At 27.9% G+C, this 24,012-nt stretch overlaps 1 protein-coding gene across 2 annotated transcripts in view; it reads left to right on the top strand.

Annotated features, from left to right (window-relative positions):
• Positions 1 to 24,012, top strand: part of LOC132941481 (semaphorin-2A-like) — a 383,061-nt gene that overhangs the window by 186,968 nt on the left and 172,081 nt on the right. The window lies entirely within an intron of this gene.

Consider the following 24,012-nt stretch of genomic DNA (forward strand, 5'->3'; position numbering starts at 1 on the left):
TTTTAATAACGAGGTAGGCGTTGTAGTTGTATTTTTCGTATAATAAAATGTAGATTACCACTTATTTTCCATACCTAATTTATTATAATGTCATTGTTGAACACAATGGTTATCATCCATTTACGATACTAAATACAAATTTAGCTAAATAAAATGCAATATTAATTACAAGTTTAAAAAAATGTTCAATGCATAATAACTTAGGCATAAATTCGTAACATCATATAATTTTGTAGTGTACGCATTATACTTAATCCTACTTTATTACATTTAACAATTAATTTAATATTTATTATTACCGCTCACTCCTTAAAACTATAGATAAACATAAAATAGAAAATAATTACACGATATACATTTTTCTAAATTATATATGCAAAAATATATGTAAATATTTTATGAAGGGTTATGTTCTGATAAAAAAATATAACAAATTAAATATTAATTTTAAATTTAAAATTGATTTAAAGCAGTTGTATTACTTGGTTTTTTTTTTCTCGAATATAACCATTTGACTTTATGTTAAAAATCACTTTTGTACATTTAAAGAAAGTCGTGATATCTCTTGGCAGTGAGAACAAGTTGTGGTGAATTTATTGGCTAAAATATTTGAAAACTTTTTACATTGGCTTTGTAAATTATATTTAGTTGACTGACGAACTGGATACTGTCCAGTTTCAGTCCTTGTCCCGATTCTTTATGATATAAAAGTTGCTTCTCTCCTATAGTTGAATTTTTATAAATCTCATACTTTATTTGTTTGTCAAAGCATATATGGAATATTTCCAAAGAAACATTATTTGTATAACACGTTCAGTAATATTTTAAATAAAATCCTCAAGTTATAGTTTGGAATAGAAATAGAATATAAGTATGAAAAATAAAATCAAAAGTTTTTTCCCAACTAAAATTTCATTGAAAAATAATGTCTTTTTAGGGGAAATATAATTACTAAGGTTTGATGAATAAAAATGTGTTTATTTCTACTAAACGTCTACAATTTAAATGTATTAAGCATAATACCTAAACAGTTTTTTTTTGCAAGTTATAATTCTAAATTCTGTGAAATATATTATATTTATTAGTTTGTTGTTACTACTACTTTACTTGTACTAGTCAGATCTATCACTACCCCTTTCTGAAATAAATTTAAAAATTAAATATATAAAACATTAATAAATATGGTTGCTATTTATTGTATGAAGTGTATACAAATATTTTGTAAGGAGGGATTTTATGTATTGTAGTATACCTTGACTGGATGATTTCTTTTGTTTACGGATTTTTTTCCATCGAATAAATACATTTTAATTAAATATAAAATCACAGATTGCATTAATATTTGATTTAACTACCCACCTATATAATGGCATATTAATGTATGGATTGCATTTATTGAAAATTTGAATTACCAAATTCAAATATTGTTCATATTCAAATAATAAATGCCCCAAGAGTCCGTTAGTAAAAATACTTATGGTTGTTGGAAATTTGAGCGACGCGGTGCTATACTAACTCCGTCTGCCACTACTCAATAAAATAATGTTTCTAAATATTTTTAAGCATTAATTATTTTGATAATCAGCTTTGTTTATTTACTCTGAAACCAGTGGTACTATTTTGTAATTTATGTAAGACGCGTCCTGTGCACCCTCGGGGTTGGATATAGTCATCGTCGGGCCCATTTACACGGATTGTTACGATTCGTTAGGTTTTTGCATTTGAAATGCAACGAAATAGTAATGCTGTGTTGATTCTTTGCCGTCCTCTTTTTCTTGTCTCAGAAGAACTTTAAAACAGGATTAGCGATTTTCCCAAAAGTTTTGTTTTTGCATATCTATTGTCACAGTTTGCTGCCGTCGTTGCATCCGGTTCCGAATCACGATAGGCGAATCCAAAAATAACAAATTTTGAACGTCCCGAGCCCAACCACCCGGATAAAAGCTAATATCAAAGTATTGGCTATAAGTCTATAGACCATAGGGTCTGTCGATATAGCAGTAACTATTTTCTCCCCTTTCTGTTGATATATATACACTCTCTCGTATTTTCCTCTACCCCGTAAACACATTCTCTCACTCCTATTCACTCTCTTTTTCTTTCTACTTCCGCGTGCGTTTGGAAGGGCGACTTCTAAACACCCATGCGTATATATAATAATATATATGTGTTAGTTTGTGTATGTGTGTGAATCATGGAAGCTTTATTTAGACTCGAAAATAAAAACATATACGAAAAAGACACCCCCAATGGTAATAAAAAATACGACATGAACTGTTGGAATACAAACATACTTTTTCATTTTTTTTAACTATCCCTCCAACAGTTCAATACACAAACATGAGGCATTTTTTTATTGCAGACTTAATATTCATGCATATTTTTTGACTCTGGTAATGGCACCTTTAATTAAATAACGCATAAACTGTTAGGTAGGTAACTGTAATATTGTATCATAGTCACTAGTAAACTATTGACCTATTTTTATTTTCATAAAATAATTATCAAATATAAATGAACGTAAATAAACACTTATTGAACCTAATGTCTGAGCGTAGTATTATGTAAATTGATAGTTTACAAATCATTTATGTACGTGTGACTGAGAACTGTTATAACTATTATTATTACCTAGGTGTTCAATGTATTGCACTGTAATAATTTACAAATCTGAGTTATCTTGTGTAATTTATACAAGTTATACGTATATTATAAATGTACGATCGTTATTTAAAAAAATGGTGTTGTAAGAGTTCAGTGGGACTCTGCAGCTTTTATCTTTGAATCTTGAATCGATGATGAATTAGACATAAGTGATTTTTATTCTTTATTTTACAAACAACATCTATACCCGTGGAGTAGTAATAATAAAGTATGCACTAAGTAAAATCATTCTACATGGCTTACCTTGATGGGAAAAGCCACCCATATATTTCCTTTTTTAGTCAATACAATTTGCGCTTTATAGATGTGTTAGTGTTACCAGGAATTTCATACTTCGGTAAGCTGTAGTCCAAGTGTTTGGAGTAAGAGCCAAGATGAGCGTAGAACTTATTATTAGTACCTATGTAGGTACACTTAAACATATGTAACATAATCTACTTTTACATAAAATTGATCAAGATTCTATTAAAATTTGGTATGCTTGTTAATATTTTCTACCAATTATTTTGAACATTTTTATATTTGAAGATACCACACAGAAAACCTCTCTAGTTAGACTCTAGTAGTTAACCGAAAAATAAATGCTCAACGCATCGTCAAACTAATAGCACCTTCACACCCACTCATAATCTAAAATTGTTCATGAAAAAAAAAAAATGAGATTTAGCTGTTAACATTTCAAACACGAATGTATATTATATTAAAATGTACTTCCAAAGTCTTAATAGTATTTTTGTATTCGTTTGGGTATTCAACGAAAAATAATAAAACCATTAAAATCAAATGTTATTTTAATTTGAACGATTTGGAATTCATTACAGTTGTATACACACAACATTAGTAAATTACAACATTATTTTTAATTTATGGCAGCTGAGATATCATACCAATATTTGAGTTACTATACCTAAAGGCTAAAAGTTCCACTAAACGTATGATACAGGATAATTTGTGATTAAACGCAATAATTAAAAAAACATGGTTTATTCAACAATTTGAATATCATTGAATTTCGCTTCTATTATAATGACTTTTTTTATTAGTTTAGCAATTTGAATATTATAAAGGAAAAAAATAGTAAAATCATTCTCTATTTTGAATTTTTTTTACCTTTCGGAATTTTTACTACACTGATGTTTTAGAAATGTTAAATATGATTATAAAATTATATAGATCGACGATAAAAAGTTTGAGAGTTAATTTTTAAAATTAGATTATTAAAAGAGTTCTGTTTAACCATACTATTTCGTTTGAAAAAAAGAATTATATTTTTTTCTATAGAAATAATACACTTGAACAATAAATATAATTACATTTTTTCCTTAGTTAAAAGCTTGATAATATTCGCTCGTTTCATTTTCAACTAAACTACTAAAGAAAATATTCAATTTTAAATACATATTTCTGATTTGAGAACTAAATCAATTAGGTACTCAATAATTTTATTACGATGTCAATAAGTATATTATGAATAAAAATGTCCATAAAATATAATAATTGACTGTAATGCGTCAGTATATATTTTATAGATATTAATATAATGTACATTATTCGTTTTACTGCTATGATATTACCTATTATGTTATTTAGAGCCATTAAAACGATTCAGCTATTATTACCAATTTTAACTAACTACTTTTTACAGTGATAAATGCTATAGTATAATAGTATATTATATACATATACATTTTTTTTAAGTTTAACACGACCCTCAGCAACAATGACCATTTAGATAAATTTACATTCTATATTTGTTTTTATAAATAAACTATACATTTTATCTAAATGATTACTTTAAATAAGTGGAAAGTGCTCTCTATTTTTGAAAGTCTGTTGTAGATACTACACTGCATTAAAGAAGTCGGTTCATAAAATAATAATAAAATAACTCATATATTCAAAGCTAACCTCTCCTCTCATAACTCGTTAAACGTCAGACTGTAACGATTTGAAGCACTTGATTGTAGATACAAAAAACTAAATAAATAAAATCCAACACGTTCAAAAAAAAAAAATAATAATAATAATAATAATAAAAACCTTTAACGTATTTCAACGCACCACTTAACTTTGCCAATCAATAAATAGTGTACTACGTAAAATTTTTTATTACTATTCAAACATTTTTACAAGCGTCTCCATAACACTTGAATGAAGTTGAATAGTCCATTCGTCGAGAATTATTTTTATTTTTAACTTTATTATATTCATCATTTGCACCAGCAGTAGACGTATTTTATTTGTATTTACTATCGTTTCATTTAGAGCTGTGCTGCACGCGGTGTAAAATATCAACGTGAAAATATTACTATCGACATGATGTTATATAGTGAAATAAAATAATATGTTATCATCGTTCGAGTTTATGAAATGAATTACAAGATGAACCATGTTATTCCGTCAACTGCACTGCACCGTGTCTCACATGCACATCTACGCACGTCACGCAATCGACGTGGTCCACTCAAATGAGTACACTCAAGAGACAAGACTACAATGAGCAGCGACAACCCACAAAGGTTTGCACTTGTCTGAAATAATGAAGTAATGGACTTTTATTGTCCAACCAAATACCACTTTAAATTAGCGAACAACTCTCGTGGGAATGTGCTATATACATATTATACTGTGGTCGCCGTGGTGGTATACATGACACTTACTCCGCAAGAAACAGTCCTCAGAGTGCTAGCGTTAAGCCAAGTAATAGTTTTTGAGATATAATATATTATGTTTAAAAGTTTATTATACAAAAAGAGTCACTTCGACCTTTCCCTTGGAGGAGCCTTTTACCGCCGCGCTGTATATATCCTCGAACCGTGACGGAAATGGAATGCTTCCTCGTTATATTACCATAGGGCAATAAATTTTTATTCCAGCTGCTTCGGGGTGATTTAGAATTAGACATCAATTTTGCTCGGTACTCTTTTTTTCCCTTTTAATTTCATAAGCCCTAGTTTAATTAATTTTCGTATGTATCCACTACTTATACTAAATGTATTCTAATAAATAAAATTATTCGCCGTAACATTTCATTATTATAATAACGTCCAAAACTGTTTCCTTATAAAAATCTCTTTTTTTCCATGGAACACTTGTAATTTGATGCTTCCCTTGTTTTACGAAATGGTTTTCTACATAAAAATGAATTATTTCAGCATTTAAGGGCAAATGATTTATGTGCATTTTAGAGTTGCATTTTAGACTTCTTAAAAAAAAAAAAATATCATTCTTTATAATGTATTGTTATATAATAGGTACCTATATTACTGCGATACACTTACAGACTTTTGCTAATCTTAACTCATTCCTGGTACTAGAAAATCACAACAATGAATTTTTAAATAATTAAAATCGTATTTCGTTTTGCAAGATACCTATGACCAGATAATTTTGCACAGACTTAATCACTTTTAAAAAATTAACCACGTATTATTGGTCAAATTCGATAAATCCAACATTACAATAAGATGTTTTATTTTCAAAAATTTGATCATAATCTGGAAATAATTATTTTTCCTAAATCATTCGGATATATATATCCATATAGCTACTGTACTCGCTGATAATGTACTAATATGTAATTACCTACCTACTTACTACGAATATTTACAAACAATGTACTTGTAATTTACTGTCAAATCCACATTTGAATCGATTCAATATCGGCTATATAGCCTCTGAAGTAGATTCATAAAATGTTAATCGATATGTTTATATAAGTATATATATATATATCTTTTTTTAATACCTTTTGGAACTAAACCAGTATTTGTTTGAATAAATATAATATAAAACAGCATGGGGGGTAGGGTTTAAAAAAAAATTAGTTTCACAAAAACTAATCGAATGCATTAGTGCGCCTCTCACCGTGTACAATAAATATATACGCATGCATGTATATATTATATACGACAAGCGTAAAGCGCAGCTGGTGTATGTTTATAACAAACGGCATACAGTATGTGTATGTATATTCTGGTTCCTAATTGAAAAGGATTTCTGCCCTCGAAGCTCTCACTAGTGCCGCCGCCGCCACAGGATTCGACACGGATCAAGATATTTATATACCCTCGGTGGCCGCGATGCACGTCAAGTGTCTGATAAATACACATCGCAGTCGCAAGGCTAATAATAACAATAGGAAATCGTCGAATTGCGCGAAAGCGCACTGTGATTAAGTACACACACACACAAATATACATGTGATATATATGTGTGTGGGTGGGTGGGTGGCATGGGTGTATATTTTACTGCGATGACGGAGTTGGGTGCGTGTTATTGTTTTATCGGTGAGCCTCCTTGAAACGGAAGCCGCCTCGTGGAATAATAATCCTCTGCACCATATTATTATTATTATTATTATTACTATCATCAAAAGTGGTGGTTCGTTTATTTTATTTTTACTCGAATTTCACTGAATTTTGTTCGATGAGTGGTTCGCGCTGCTACGAACCAAAAGCCGCTACCTGTAAAACCGTTTTTTTCTGTTTAATAATATAGTCCGGACGATGAGACGAGATATTCCGCAAATTAATGTATAGCTACTATTGTGCTAGTTGTTACTCTACGTCGACTAGAAATGATTTTCATACAAGATACTGATTGTGACGATGATATTTTCAATTTATTTTTCGTATTACAAAGAAGTGTTTATTACAATTTACAAGTGACAGTTCAGTATTCACTAAAAAACATATTTGTTTTAGTAAAAATATCCAACACAAATAGTTCGATACTCTAACTTCATATATTGCACGTCTAATTAATTACAATCGTATTTTTTTTTAAATATGTTTCACATTACCCGTTCTCCCCATCACCCATGTTACACGCAAAACAACATTCAAGATGATTAAAATCAATATTTTTGTTTTCAAAAGTCAATAACACGTCAGCATTAAATTATTAATTAAATAAAATATTTATTGTATATAGTGCATACAATATGCAACTACAATTGCATAATTGTTAATGTTGAAATTTAAAAAATTTAAAAAGAAAATATATTTTATTATTTTTCACATGATTGATTAATGACAATTTATTTAATTTATTTTCTGAATATCATATTCAAAAATAAAAAATATATTTTTGGCGTTATCGTTAATTCTTAAGAAAAATATGATAAATTAAAATATAATAACAAGGAGACTTATTTTTTCATTTTTTTTTTAAAGTGAACAAACCATTTCAAATTATAGTTTGTGTCTACCTTTGCATTATTTATGTTTTTTAAAAAAATAATATATAAACAGTTTTAAACAAATTTACTTTGTATTTTTGTCTTTAATATTATTTCCCTTCATATTAAAATGACATTTCTGAAACATTATGGTAATAATGATTACACTATCATTGTTACCTGTCATATTTACTTTTTCCTGTCACTACTTTTCTACATAATAATATATTTGTAAAAATGTTAATAATTTTTAAAAATACTTATTTTTTATATATATTATATTCAAATACTAAATACTAAATATTAACAACAAAATAATTTGTTAACATACATAAGTTTGGAACATGCTAAATTTGAATGTAAAAATTACTAACAAGTTACAACAATTACAACTAAGTTTAGTTATATGATTATTTAATTCATCTAATATTTATACTGATAGTAGGTAGGTATTTAACCTTAATATAGATTTAACTTACTATTATAGGTACTCTGACCAATACTAATATAAACTAACTTTGTCATTTTCTATTTAATTTATTTTAATATGAAATTTAATTAGATATTCAATATTTCAATAATTTTGATAACGAATAAGTAGGTACTATAATAATTATAATTTATATAAAAATTAATATTATTAGAGTTTTAATATTGGTGTAGTAATTAGTAATATTCTATAGAAACTCTAACATTATAAAACTTGATACCATGTATAATGGTGATTTATCTACCATCGTTGATGATAACTTACATATTATCAAAATAATATTACCTATATTATTATTGAGATACTTAGAATTCAAAACGAATACCAATTTATTATTAAAATTAAAACTCTCAAAACTAATAAAAATGTTAAAAACAGAGAATTCAACGAAGGACATTATTTAGAACAAGTACCTATATTGATATTTTTTGGAGGATTTATATTTGCGAACATAGTGAAAATTGTCAACTAGTGCAATATGGCCAGAAGGCGTTACAAATTTACAATAGAGGAAATGTTTTCGTCCGCGAACTGCTCCCCTTTATTTCTAAAACATAATTCCATATTTAATGACCATGTGAATTCCATCCATATTTTATTACATGCATTCATTTTACATGAAAAGGGCTATCGTTATTAATTTATATTATTAAGAGACAATGAAGTAATATTGCCATTAAGTTTTACAATTAATTATTTTGACGTCCCTCAAATTTATTTTTATAATATATTATTATGTCAAATGATTTTTGTTGTAAAGTGTTATGCTGTTATTTTATTGAAACGTGTGTGGTTTTTCTTAGATCAATAAACAGTACTTAAAGTTAGTTTGTAATTATTACATAATGTGTATAATCAACGGTTAGTTAAAATCAGTTATTGATGAGGTGAAGTCACTATAACCTATGAGGGCATCTAGTTAAATCGAGTGTTAAACTGTATTGTGAAATATTAAAGTTATATTTTGATTTTACCCTTAACTTGACACTATATTCCATTTATTATCTAGTTTTTTGAATTGTAATTGGGGGGAAAAAAGGGGCTTTAATTTCTTTAACAGCTCATCCGCTGAATATTATCATTTATATTATAATAATAGTGCCTATCTGCTTTAATAATTATGCATCGATAAAATAAGCTATAAATAATGACATATTTATCATAACAATTGAGAAAAATTGATACATTTTTCTAAAGGTGCTTGGAAATCAGTATTTATTAAAGCTAAATGTCTATTGTAATAAATATGGATTAATATGATAATACGTTTCGTCAGGGCACTGTCGTCTTATTTAATCTATCCAAAGGGTGCATTACTATAGCAGTATATTGTCCGTAGTCAGTCTGTTTGGTAAACAAAACAACCCTTTTAAAACCACTGTTATGTGTACTGTAGCTTCTCCCATTTCCTCGTCATCTATTTGACGGTTTAAGTAATTACAACAACCCGTTGCCCGCAAAACGTATTATGAAGAGTTAAAACTACTTTCATCGTTGTAGAGGACATTATCGGAAATTAAAATAAAAATTCACCGCAATCATTTTTTCGGTTTTAATTGGTGATCATATTTAAGCTTTTAATGTGCACCCGCCACTGTTTAACTATAGAGCGACGGATGAACGTTGTCCCTATAAAACTTCACTCATCATTGTTGAAATTACGTGTTATACGCAGTACCCATTATACTGGCAGTACACATGATCACGGGCCCTCTGTAATAAAAAATAACGACCACACCTATTGTCATAAGAGCTGTTCGTCTACATTTAATACATTTTGAAGTGATGTCTTGATTGGTTTCCATCAGTAAAATTATATTGCGTGGGCACGTGTATAGTTAAGTCTATAAGACAACCTGGTATACCACTGTAGCCACGCTTTTACGTAAAGTGTAGTCAGGAAATCACACTATCTAATATGTATAGACTAAAATGTTCAATGTAAATTTGATGGAAAACTTAAATATTGAATTCCAACTAAATTGATCGGAACATTAATAAATTAAGAGCACCTATTACAATTCCTAAAATGATAAAATAAAATATAATTAATTAGATACAACGTAATTTAAAAATAATTTTCTCTGCAGAGAATGCAATATGAGTGAGTGATTGAAGTGAAAAAAACTTCTTTAATCTGTATATTTTATTATATTAAAAAATATTTGTTGTCGATTAGTTAAATGTTTAATTATGTAATTCACAAATATTGAATTATTTTCTTATAATACAAGAAAGTTAATAAATGCAACTAATTAATTATTCTATTTTAACGTGTTTCTAATAAATGTATTATACCTACAGCTAGTTGATATTTACCCCAAAACATAACCTACACAATACAGAATAATATTTGATCAATAAAAGTGTACATTTTGTGAATACCTATATATTCAATGGTGTACTCGGAGAAAAAAATAGTTTATAGGTGGCTTTACTCTGAATTATGCATCTTACAATAATAGTCCTCATGTAATTTGATTTGTTTTTAATTTAATTTTTAGTCTTATTATTAAATTTTGTTTTTAATTTTTGTATCTATTTTGTACCACACTATTTTTTATTAACTTTAATTTGAAACGTATTTATTGTATGTATTTACTTGTTATTATTAAATTGTATACAAAATGTCAACAAAAGAATGTTAAACTCCTACTTCATCACAATCTATGCTTACAGGATAGTAGTACCTATATTTATAGGAAAAAAATATTAACGTTCAATATAGAATACATAAAAATGATTATATTAAAATTTAAAACCTTGGTATATATTACACATTGGTCTACCAACATAGTATGATACATTATAGATACTCTTCACAACTCCTGAACTAGTTCTGTTTTTTCTCACTACCTATTTACATCCATTACATTGATTTAACAATACGAACGAAGGTTGAATTCGACCACCCAATAATACCATGATAATAGTATATATACTATATACTATAATACTATATACCCTGCTAGGTACAGTATAGATATCGATATGAATCTCAACCAGATGGTGTAAGGGTGGACATCAAACCACGGTGTACAATACAAGGTTTCGGATTTCCCAATTTTGGGTCACTTTCGGTCAGCTCACAGTGAGAACGGGCTTGGCTTTGTTTTGAACGTGTATAATATGTGTGCGCCCTGTATGTGTGTTTTAGCTAAGAGGACGCTGTGATGAATCAGAGTGTGGGGAAAGGCACGTGGCGAATCATTATTGAAAATGGACTCCTGTAGGTGGTATTGAGTTCGCCCTAATACATCTGCACTAGACGAATTCGTGGTTTGGCAAACCAGCAGTATCCAAGTACTCCTTTGACGAACAGTTAATGAATATATTTTCCTTTGAAGTCGATCATTTTCTTAGGGGAGTTGATATCGGGTTATTCTCCCGAACTTTGCGTAAAACAGGGAGAGGGACAAGTAGACAAAAAAGTAATAATAATAATGATAATAAAAAAAAATGCCAAAACAAACGACGGCTGAACTGGAGACATGATAATTAAAACGGCCACCACCGTTACCGTCGAATGCAAATACTGTTGATTAAATACTGCGGCCTTTCTGAATAATAATTACGTTCGATGAATTTTTTATTTAACTTCGTCACGCCGAATTTTATTTTATTTCATTATATGCACTGGATAAATAACAAGGGGTTCCGGGAATAAAAAAACGAAGACGTGCGTGATTTCCGTAATCGGGATGAGTTTGAAAACCAGGTTGTCTGCAAACATGAAATTTTAGTAAAATTCGCGGAGTTCTTAAGTCACGTCACGCCTTCACCACTTTTAAGTTTATTGCAGGAAGACAAGAGCACGAATTGAAGAGTGTAAAATCCAATAGTAATTTTAAACCGAGTTTATTTGAGGTTAAATTCCCAGTTTATTGAAATTCGTATACTATAATATTTCCAAATATTTAAATTTTATTTTCATAATTATACGAGTATCATACCAAAAAATGTACGGATACCAATAATTATCTGCAGATATTTTTAATTGGATTTTGATTCAAATTATTTGTGTATGTGGTATTACTTATTTTAAAGTTATTTTTTTTGTATTGTTCTATATTAAAATTTGAATTTTAAATACACAACAGATAATGTCGGTTAGATTAGACTATAGATTAACTACAGGTAAATACATTAATCGACATGGTTTCTTTCCATTTGGTTGCTATAGGTAGGTACATATTTTACATTTTACAATTTTCATGTCAATAACCAGAAACGTAATACATTTTTCATGGTAAATTGTATGTTGTTAAATTATGTATAATAATAGTTATTTGTTAGAATTATTATTGGAATTAGAAGTTTGAATAACGAAGTTTATTTTAAAAGTAAAATTAAAATATTATCTCGATGTTATGTTTTGAATTGGTTTTAAATCAATGCATATGTTTCTTTTTATGAATACATTTGAACTATTAAATACTTATGAAATTTTCCTGATATGTGACCGATGCAAGACGAGTATTCCATAAAACAAAATGTTGGATACTTCTAGAAGTTGTAATACAAAATACTGATTTAAATACATTTTTTGGTTACAAAGAATTATTTATTTTGTATACGAATCCTTAAAACATTTTTAATTTACCTGAACCCTTTAATTCATCCCCCCTTTCATTGTTTGACTCATCAATAGAATAGAATATGTATAGTAGGTGCCCGAACTTAAAAATTATACTTATATTACAAGTTTAATTTAAAATTAATTAACTTTGAGTATTTTTAATTAAAATAAAATACAAGTTAAAATATATCGAATAAATAATAATTTTTGGTGTGTTTTTATAATGGATTTGGTAGATATAAATCGTTTTATATTGCACACGTATCTATAGTTAAACCTTTTAGGGTTTAATGTTTATAATATATTTTTCTATTATATTTACATTGTACAATTTATTAATTTGTTTTTATAAGGTAAATACATTGGCCATTGCGTTAAAACATTATAATAAGTATTAGAATATTATATTTTTTACCATATTTTTAATAGGTAGCTATTATTCAATTCTGAGAAAACCTAACCTTACTTATATGAAATAAGAATGATAAAGATTTTGCTAAACCTCGAAGTTTGTTTACCTTTTTTTTGTACCCAAGTGTTTCGATATATATAGATTAAAAAAAATAAATAATCTGTATTAAATTTACAATGTATAAATGTGTACGTAATATAATATAATGTTGAATAGTCTTCTGTAACAAAATATATTTTAAAAATTCGAATTATTACTAACTAAAAATATCGAAAATCAAATTTTTGTATCAGGCTATTATTACAGGTAATATTTTAATATAATATATTACGTATTTTAATTAAAATATAAAATGTTTATAAATACACGACACTAATAAATTTATAGATATATTTAGTAGAATGACTGCGGTAAAAAAAAAATGAATTAAAACTCTTGAATTATTTTAAATTTTAATTTATAGTTATTAAATATTTACATTGGCAGCAATTTATTTTTTATTCGTTAGTATAAACTAATACTCACGTTTATTTCCAAAGCTTTTCTTTTATAATATTTTTTTGGACATTTAATTCTTTTGGGAGATGAAAAATACTTATTTTTATAAATTTGTACACCGAAATAAATAAATAATTTCTTTTATTATATTGTTTTATTGCAATACTACGGAAAAAAAGTTTACAACGTAATATTTAAAAATTCATCAGTTCAAATATTTCAGGTTTTCACTGTTATATTAAACAGTTTAATTTATTCTAAAGAGTATATTAGTAATTTATTAATTTTCTAAACAAAAATGCTTCAGAAGTGTCAATTATGAGAACTTCACTTTGATGGAGGATCTTATTAAATTTTAATAACTGTAATAGTGAATTTCAACTGTCAGGTGGTATCGTCATTGTTGTTTAATTAAATAACTTAATTTTGTTTACATAAAATAAGTGATATTGATAAAATAAATAAATAATAAATTGTGTATATAAATACTAAAATTAGATATAATAATTATACAAAAACAACTGTCAATTTCATGATATTTATCTCAAAAGTTTTTTTTTAATATTCTATTAATTTAGATTACTATAGTTGGTTGATAGACATTAAAAATGTATTAAAACCTTAAATGTAATAAAAATACTAACAAAAAGTGTCAGAAACAAATAAAAATTAGTTGTTTCGTAGTATACACGTTGAATGGAACAGTAGATAATTAGAAATAACTCAAAAAAGTATTATATAATTATTTTGTGAAAAAAAATACTGCAAAGAAAAATAGGTACCTGTCTAGTACATAATATACCTAGTATCATATTTATTTTCCAAATACTGCAAATCAAAAAAAGGTGGGGAAGTGGATGTCGCTCTGCTGTACAGCAGGTTACAAGTGGGTCACTCTAATGGATGGTGTTAAATTTGAATTCAATGATATAATATCATTGTATAAGAAAAACGATTCTGAGGGAAAACGGTCAGTCAGCCTATGATATTACCAAATATATTTGATGATATCATTGTGAATAAAGTATATTTATATGTAACCTATTTACGTGGAGCCTAAGAGCCTTGTTTTCAATTTTCAATCCTTAGCTATAAAAGTTGAATATTTTATAAATTTTTAACTACAAAATAATTATTAAATTATAAATTTGATAAATTTGAACTTTAAATGCTTATAAAAAAAATTGTGCCGACTTATTTTTATATTTTTTAACTGCTATTAGAACGATACATCAGGAGCCTTATATTAAATTTTCACGCTTTTTTACCCTACAAATACAATTTTATTGATATTTATAGAAAAAAAAAACTAAAAAAAAAAAAAACTGAAAATGTTCGTAAACAGCTCAAAATAAGTCAAAATATTTGAAAAATGTTATGGTGTATAGAAAATGCTTATATAAATATTCAGTTAAAATTTCATGTACCTACGGTCATTTGTTTTAGACTTGCACCAAAAACCAAAATAGATTTTTCAAAAACAGATTTTGCGTATAAATTCCTGTTTTCCCTTAATTTTTCTTTTGTTTTTCACGTCGCGTTTGAAAATTACTGAGAAATGTATACTTTTGACCCCCCAAAGTACCAACTAGATTCACTTTCCTATCAGAAAAGTTACTGTTGAAGAAAATCCAAGCACTTTTAGTGTCCTAAAAGGTGATGACAGACACAAAAAAAAAATTTAAAAAAACACACATCATTGTAAAATCAATACATTCATCGCTTCGCTCAAAATCTAATAAGTTTCAAATAATTAAACAAATAAGAATTTAAAATATTGTATATTTGAAATGCTGTTGTTTATTTTCAAATAAATATTTATAATTCAAATTAAAGTAAAAGCAAAAAAAATGTACTATAGTTTATATAAGTAAGTAGAATAGTTATTTTTGCCATATATTTAAACTTTATATCCATCATGAACATGGTTAACATTGCTCTTCTTAGATTAGAAAAAACTACAACATTTGTCAAAACTATTTTACTGTCATAAACTCATAAATAATTGTTGTTTTTCATAATATGTTATACAGCTACTACACGTTGTTTTTTATCATATAAAAATTCAAAAATATATCTTCTTTAGATAATATTGTATTATTATAAAATTAAAAGTTAATTTAAATCATATGAGAATACGTCTGTCTTATTTATTTCTAGAAGTTCAATGCATACATTTTTATATGTTGCCATTTTCGTTTTCACAATTCAATTTAATTTTAAAAATACCTTTAATAGATAAAATCCCATCAGAACTTTTTTTTAACTTATACCCGTTTAATTTCAGTTTGTATAGAATTTTTCACATACCTTCCAAATATAACCTCTTATTTTACCAGAAAATATTTTCAGTTTCATGTTTTTGAACTCAAGATACGTGGTTTTCCTTACTTAAAGTTCTCACCTGGACATTATATTTTACTTGCGTGCAAACGACCTCCAACACGCCATGGTGTCGTATAGATATCCTCAGTCTACCATTTGCCATATTTTTTGGTAAATTAAATAAAACTGTCAGTTTGAATTTGAACTTCAACAGTTCATAATCAGTATTTAACATATCTATTGTTATTATTATTATTTCTGCGTAAAGTATCTAAAATTGTCACGCGACACTAGTTTATGCTCTAAGTGCCTACTTACAATTAAAATCGTTCACAGAATGTATAAAAAACATATTGTTATTTACGTGTATGCATACATTGTTTTTTACTAGTAGATATGAATCAGCAATTGTGGACTAAACATCAAACATTGTTCATTTTTTATTTCAGTATACATAATTTAGTCACATTATATATGTGTCACGGGTACTAATCTTATAATTGTTGAAGGATTTGAATAATTAAATCAATGATACTATACCGAGTAATCAAAATATTATTTATCGATTGTTAAAAAACATTTTTTTTTTAATGAGTTTTAGAAAAAAAGTACAACTATTATAGCCACATAATATTTTACATGCTTATTTTATTTACATTCTGAGTGGAGCAATCATAAATATATTGGTTGTACAATATACAATATATATAAACATTTTCTAATTTAACGCGCACAATCTCATCAGTCATCGATAATATAATATGTATTATGTATCAATAAGAAATATTTTTTTTATTTATCATAATATTCACGTATAAGTAAATATTATTATAATATAAAACAGGACTTCTAAAAAATAATTTTTGAACATTTATATTTATGATTTATGTTTTTGATTACATTAATAATAGATTTATGTAAATATATTATTATGTTATCATAAAAGGTAGTGGAATTTTTTTTTAAAAACCACTCAATAAAATTTAAATTTATTGAGTTCCAGCCAACATTTTCACCAAATAAATTTCACTGAACCTTAATAAATTCGTAAAGGATCCTCATGACTGGTTTTTTTTTTACTTCCAACACCTTCCGGTCATTATAATATTACAGGCATCGGAAATCTGATTTCCGGTTACCCGTCCTCGAGCCAAACCCGTCATCAACACACAAATACACGACCCACGAGACCGTTAAAAAATAAATAATAATGAAAGAAGTCGATTACCACGTTTTAACCAGTACCCATAATACATAATTCGGTGATTACAACGATTACGGTCAATAGGTAATACCATAATAATATTATAGTCCATGCTTCGCCGGATCGTCGCACATTGTCCTCTCCATTGCTCGACCGCGTGAACGGCCAGGAAAACGTTATCGCACAATTTTACTGTAAAAGATTGCGTGTTCGGTGGCGCGAGCAGGAGGGGTAGATGCAGAGACAATTTTTAAAACGACCATGATTGTCATCGCCGAGTGCGCGCGGATGTGTAATAGTAATTTATGCGTATTCCGGTGCCGGCTCGGTAGCCTGCATAGAACGAGGGGGGGGGGGGCGTTGATGTCCGATTTATCGCGATCCAAAGGAATGAATATTAAAAACCGAAAGGGACGCGCGTTATCAGCTCACACCTCCGAGTCCACCTCGGAATCCTGCAGGCTATACACCACGATACACCTATAGGTACCGAAGTTGAATCGCCACTGCAACCACCATAGTTTATTCAGCGTAATAATAATAATAATAATAATGATACACGTTCTCGGGAGACCTGGCAAATCCCGTCCGACCGGCTGGGGTAAAGGTGGCCGTAGGGTGCTGGGGGGGGGGGGGGGTAGCGATGGCCAGTTGTTGTGGACCGTGTTGTGTTAATGGCTCGGAATAACACTGATAACGACGATGAGGATCATCTCCTTCGCGTCCTGTTCGCCCTTCCCGTTGCTATATACAAATTACCCCACGCCCGGAACCGAGGTTGAGACTGCTGCAGGGCCGTTGTGAATTCCCAAGAGTCGCGTCGCCTACAACTGCGAGCAATAATAGTGGCGCGAATGCATGTGGCCGATCTTTTGTCCCGACACACGCTCGGACGTCTCTAGTTTTCCCACGTGTCCGATATTATTATGTATAGCAGTTGACCACCAAAGTATATATACACTTTAAAACGCCGAAAACCGAAAAATATTGTATTCCTTTCGATTCAGTATATTTTTGCTTAGATCATTCGAACACACGTGACACGTTAACGTTATATAGACATGTACCAAACAGTTATTAGTATAACAACCAAATACCACACATTCTCAAACCTAATATACGAAATACGAATATCAAAGAAAAAATGCTTGATGAAAAAAATTATTAGATTCATAAACAATATTCTTTTTCCTATAATTCATATTCCCATTCAAATATTTGTGGCTCATTATTATTTATAATAGAATAATTTTGAAAATATTGTCCGTACAAAATGTACAACATTTGGAAAAATCAAACTTTTATTTTTTGTAAAAAATGTCGTATACTTACATTAACATTAAATTACAATAAACATTTAATTTAGTTTGGGATAAATTAACTAAAAAATAGTTCACTTAATTTTATATTATATGTTTAAAACAAAGGATAAGAAAAATAAGAAGTATTCGTTGTAGGTACCTGAACATAGATAGTTTTGTGAATTAAATTAGGTTTATATTTTGTATGATAAATAACTAAATTTACATGAGACTTTGTGATTATACAGTCCAATGAAGTTCTGAAAACACAAAAACCTAATGAAGTATTTCAAAGATCCTTTATCAAATTATCTGTGTTCAAAGAGACCAGTAAAAGTTTAGCGGTTCTTTATACCGTTGTATAAAAATGACTATATTATAATATAGAAGTTACATTTTTTTATTTCTATGGAACAACAAATATTATGCAAATCAAAATAATATTTTAAAGTTCTATTTTTACTAAAAATTGCTAAGATATGTTTAGTTATTACATTTATTTGCTATTTTACTCTGTATTTTATAAATAAGCTTGGAATACATAGCATCTTTCATTTATAACTATTATGTCCACTTAAAAAAAATTTAAGTACAATAATAAATTATATTATTTCTTTTCATTGATTATCAACAACTAACGTGAAAAATACATAAGCAAATTAATATTCCCGTTGATAAACTGTGTTGCATCTTCCTAAAATATCAATGTAAAATGTTCGTAATTTTTATTACCAATTCTTTAGGGTTATAAATTATTACGATCGTCATTAAATTCCTACCGACTGGGGACATCTTAGCAAAAAGGTCATTTTACTTTTATAACGTTAAAGGTTAAGAATTCTCGCGGCCTTTGCACATTATAATGGCACTGGGTTAACGGGTTGTCATCGCTTAAAGTAGTACTCGGGTAAAAGGGCGCGGTTTTCCCGGCAAAATAATACTGAAATTCTTCGACGAAAGAAGTATTGGTAGGTTGAGTGAAAGTAGCTAAAATAAGCGGAAAAAACTGAAAGAAATCAATTAGAAGTTTTTCTCAACGAACATGTATAATACGAAATTATCGTTTGGGGATAATGACGATTTTGCCGGAAAAATCGCGTGACATTGACCAGCGTCACGCTAACCCAACTTCTTACATTTTTTTCAACGTTGTTCTAATAAACTCTGTTGGTTTTTTCACTGATGGTCGAATTATTGCGATATGTTATTATGTATTGTACCCACCAAAAATGGGGTATATAACCTGTTCAATTAACTATTTTACATTTTTACCGTAAGTCGTCATTAACAATTGAATTTGTTACAAGAACGAGTACGAAGTAGATTTATCTGAAAAAATTTTGTTTTACTTTACACGGTACAACTCACTCTATTTTGTAAACCACATCATATAAGGAATTGATTTGTATCATAATATTTTTGGTTAATACGCATCATGCAAGCTGAATTCGTAAAAAATTATGTTTCACCTAAATATTATTCATTCCATTAACTGTATTAGTATAGATTTTCTGATATTCGCAAACAAAACATAATGGATCGTTAGTTGACTTCAAAGTGACATTAAATGATAGGAAACGTATTCAACGACTGATTTTATATTAATATGTATGGTTTGTATATACAAAGAAATAATAATTTAAAAGCCTGGGGCTAATTAGATCAAAGACTACATTAATATAGGATTAATTAAGAAGGAAATATACATTAATCTATTAGCCAATTTAATAAAATACCTAGACTCTTAAAGTTTTATGAAAGAAACAGATATTAATATTTAATAGTATCGTTTTAAGAAGTAAGCAATAAAATAATGACTCAAGTTATTTAATGCGAATTCCTTTGTCGAGTGAAAATTGAAAAATACGGAAGGATTGCGTTTTATTTTCAACGACAATTTTTCTTTGAGAATCAAATTGTTTTTAGTATCATTTATTAGATGCAATTCAAATAATTTAGTTTCATAAATTATATTATGTTGTTGATTTTAATTGCATACTATAATTTGCATTACACTGTGCAGATTGTCTAAAATAATTATTCTAACTTAAGTTTGATTCAAAGTAATTTCGATAAGGAAATTTTATAAGATTATGAACCTAGCTTAAAGCGAGAAGGTAGGTACTTTGTTTATCCCTTTAAATTATCATTTAAAAAGAATACAAATTCAATTAAACGGTAGTTCTTTGACAATTTTATTAAAACATTAAATTTTCAAGAAATTTTTAGTCAATACATTTTAGTTCTTAAAATTATACCGATTCAATTATAAAACCATATTTAATATTTTTGTTCTATGTATATTTTATTTATAGGTATATTTAAAGCAATACAATAAAAAAAACATTCAGTAAAGCCTTTCATAATAATATAGAATTTTATCTACTTGACTACTTATCAAGAATTATAAAACTATTTGTATACTAATATTGTTTTTTTTTTTACATACAAGACATTTAGTACTTTCATATACAATATATACAAGGTATAGGTACATATTTTTTTTTTCAAAATTGTTCTACACCTTCAATTTCAGACAAAGAATTATTAAATATAAAAAGAAGAAAATAAAACATAATCAACTTATATTAATTTGAATTTTGAGAAGTAATGTTACTTACTACCTTCCAATAGAAATAGAATCGTTTACTGGACTGGATACACTTTTAATTTATTTGTTGTTTACTATTGTACGTTTAAATCTTAAATGAGAAAACTATAATCTGACACGTGCTTTATTTTGTCAATAATGTTTTGTTCTTACAAAAAATAATTATAAAAATATATAACAGGTCAATCGTAATTAAATTTGTAAGTAACCATTAATAGGTGTATCAAAGTATAAGTAAATATTTAATAATACTTGCAAACAATGCTAAAAACTGTTATGATTATAATCTTTATTTTTTATGAATCTTAATAAATCTTCTTTTTATATAACTTCAATAAACATAAAACATAAATAGTAAAACTAACTATATAAAAATACAAAATTCCTAACACATTTTAGTTCTTACCAATTAAAAATGAAAGATTAAATCTAAATTCAAAAAATGTTCAATAAGTTCTGGAGCATTAATTGGATCATAATAATTGTTTATTTCATTTTATTTCATTCTTTTAAACTTAAATAACGATGTTATTAAATTAAATAAGATCATTATTAGAAATAATTCATTTTCTGGGAAAACTTACTATTGAACACAGTATGTATTACCTATATCATATCAAATATTTTGTTTTATAAAATAATATTGTTAAATATCGGTAAAATTGCTCAAACTAAACAAATAAGAGTATAAATAATAAATTAAAACTTTACAATATTGTTTATGCGATCAAGTTTTCATTTAAAATATATTTTCATCGGAGACATTTTACGTTATATTAACTGTAATACGTAAATTAATATTCTTGGTCATTTCAATTTCTGTTTCTATATAATATTAGGTATTATTAATTATTTCATTTAAACACATATTAATGTTAGTTATTTTATTATTGTATTAAAATATAAATTTGGTGTATTGTTAACCAATATAGTAGATACTATCACAACGTCATCTTGTTGGAAGTAGCACTACATAATGTATTTTACTTATATTATCATGGAATTATAATATTCTGTTTTGTGATATATTTATGAAATTATGACTTCAAACTTTCAAAGTGATGTTTATTACGAAAGTATACCTCTATTTATAAGTCCGTAGTCGCTAAATTAAATATTTGTCAAAAAGGTTAGGTAATTTAAAAATTATTTTAAGACTGTAAGTATTTAGGAAGTTAATTTGTGTAATTGATTCTCGTGGGTAGTACATTCAAACTTAAATAAATTCCTTAACGCTAACATCAATTATTCCATATTTAATTGGTTTTATAGCTACAGATAGTGGTCTCAAATATATTCCTACAATGATACGATCCCGCATGTGCATATTTGTGGCGGTTAAATTATCGTTCAGCTCGTGTCTACATTCTACACACGTAAATGGCTTGTACGAGAAAATAAAAGCTTAATAATAATGAAAAAAAAAGAAAAAAGTAAAGAAAAAAGTTTGACTTGGCCACGTAAACGGTTTGGGTATTATGAGCGTTAAATTATTAATTTTCGGTGTTTAAACACGAGTGGAAGGAGGTGAAACTATTCGGGTTTACGCGGGATTATTATTGCACCGGAACCCTCCGAACAATTCCAGGACAAAACGCCACTTTGCATATTTAAAATATCCCGGGCCGTCCGGAGTTATATTAAAACATACCGTGGTATATTCTTAGCATTATTATTATTATTATCATCATTATGACTATAACCGCCGCCGGGAGTAGGTGGAACGAGTCATGGTGGGGGGTTGGCCGGAGAGGGATGGTTGCATTTTAAAATGTAATCCGTTGTGTGTGTGTGTGTGTGTGTGTGTAACCATCGCTGTTGCTGCCATAACGAGTGGCACACAGGCACCCAGCACGACCGACTATGCCATCTCTGTTTCCGGTCCGTCGCCCGTACACTCGTTATCATTTTTTTTATTGTGATTTCCCCTTTTCACTCGAATTAATATAATATATATAGTGGTATCCAGTCATGTTGCACCGCAAAACATCCCTCGAAATATTGTTTTTAATGCCACGCTTAATTGTGGTGTGCGCGTCTTTGTGTATGGTTATACTTACGTGACTTGAAAAGACGCCAGATGATGTGTCTTAAACGACCAACCAGTATTATAACACTGCAATTCAACGCGTCGTGTGACACGTGTTTTTTCTTCAGAATTGGCAACAAAGAATTTATAACACAATAATAGTATGTTATGGTTGTACGATGAAATGTCATATTTTTTTTTTTATTTATTATTATTTTTTTTTCTATACAATATTTAATATTTTGTTATTACAAAAAATTGACACATAGCGCGTCAGTTTGTTATGGTATTATATTTTATTTCTTAGATACTTGGCAATGTCATGTCCGCAGTTTAATTATTAATCCTATAGCTATGAAAACTTGTCTGGAAATTATCGTAAAACAGAAAACAATATATAGTTATTGCAGGTACATTAACTACTCTAAGTATAGGTAATAATCTAGTTTCAAATCTTAGATTATAACAACTATTAATTTGCTTTTTACACTATATACGACATACCTATTAATAATCATTAAATACTTAATTATAACGTAGGTATATAATATACAATCTGAATATTCAACGAGAGTAATTAAAAATTAAAATGTATTTTTTCCCTTAACATCATAATATTATAATATATTCATCTGACTAATATAATACTTAAACTATTCGAAATACATTATATGTATAGGTAATGCACAATATTGCACAACTTGTATGTTTGACAGG

This window comes from Metopolophium dirhodum, chromosome 3, assembly GCF_019925205.1.
Source record: "Metopolophium dirhodum isolate CAU chromosome 3, ASM1992520v1, whole genome shotgun sequence".
Classification (NCBI taxonomy): domain Eukaryota; kingdom Metazoa; phylum Arthropoda; class Insecta; order Hemiptera; family Aphididae; genus Metopolophium; species Metopolophium dirhodum.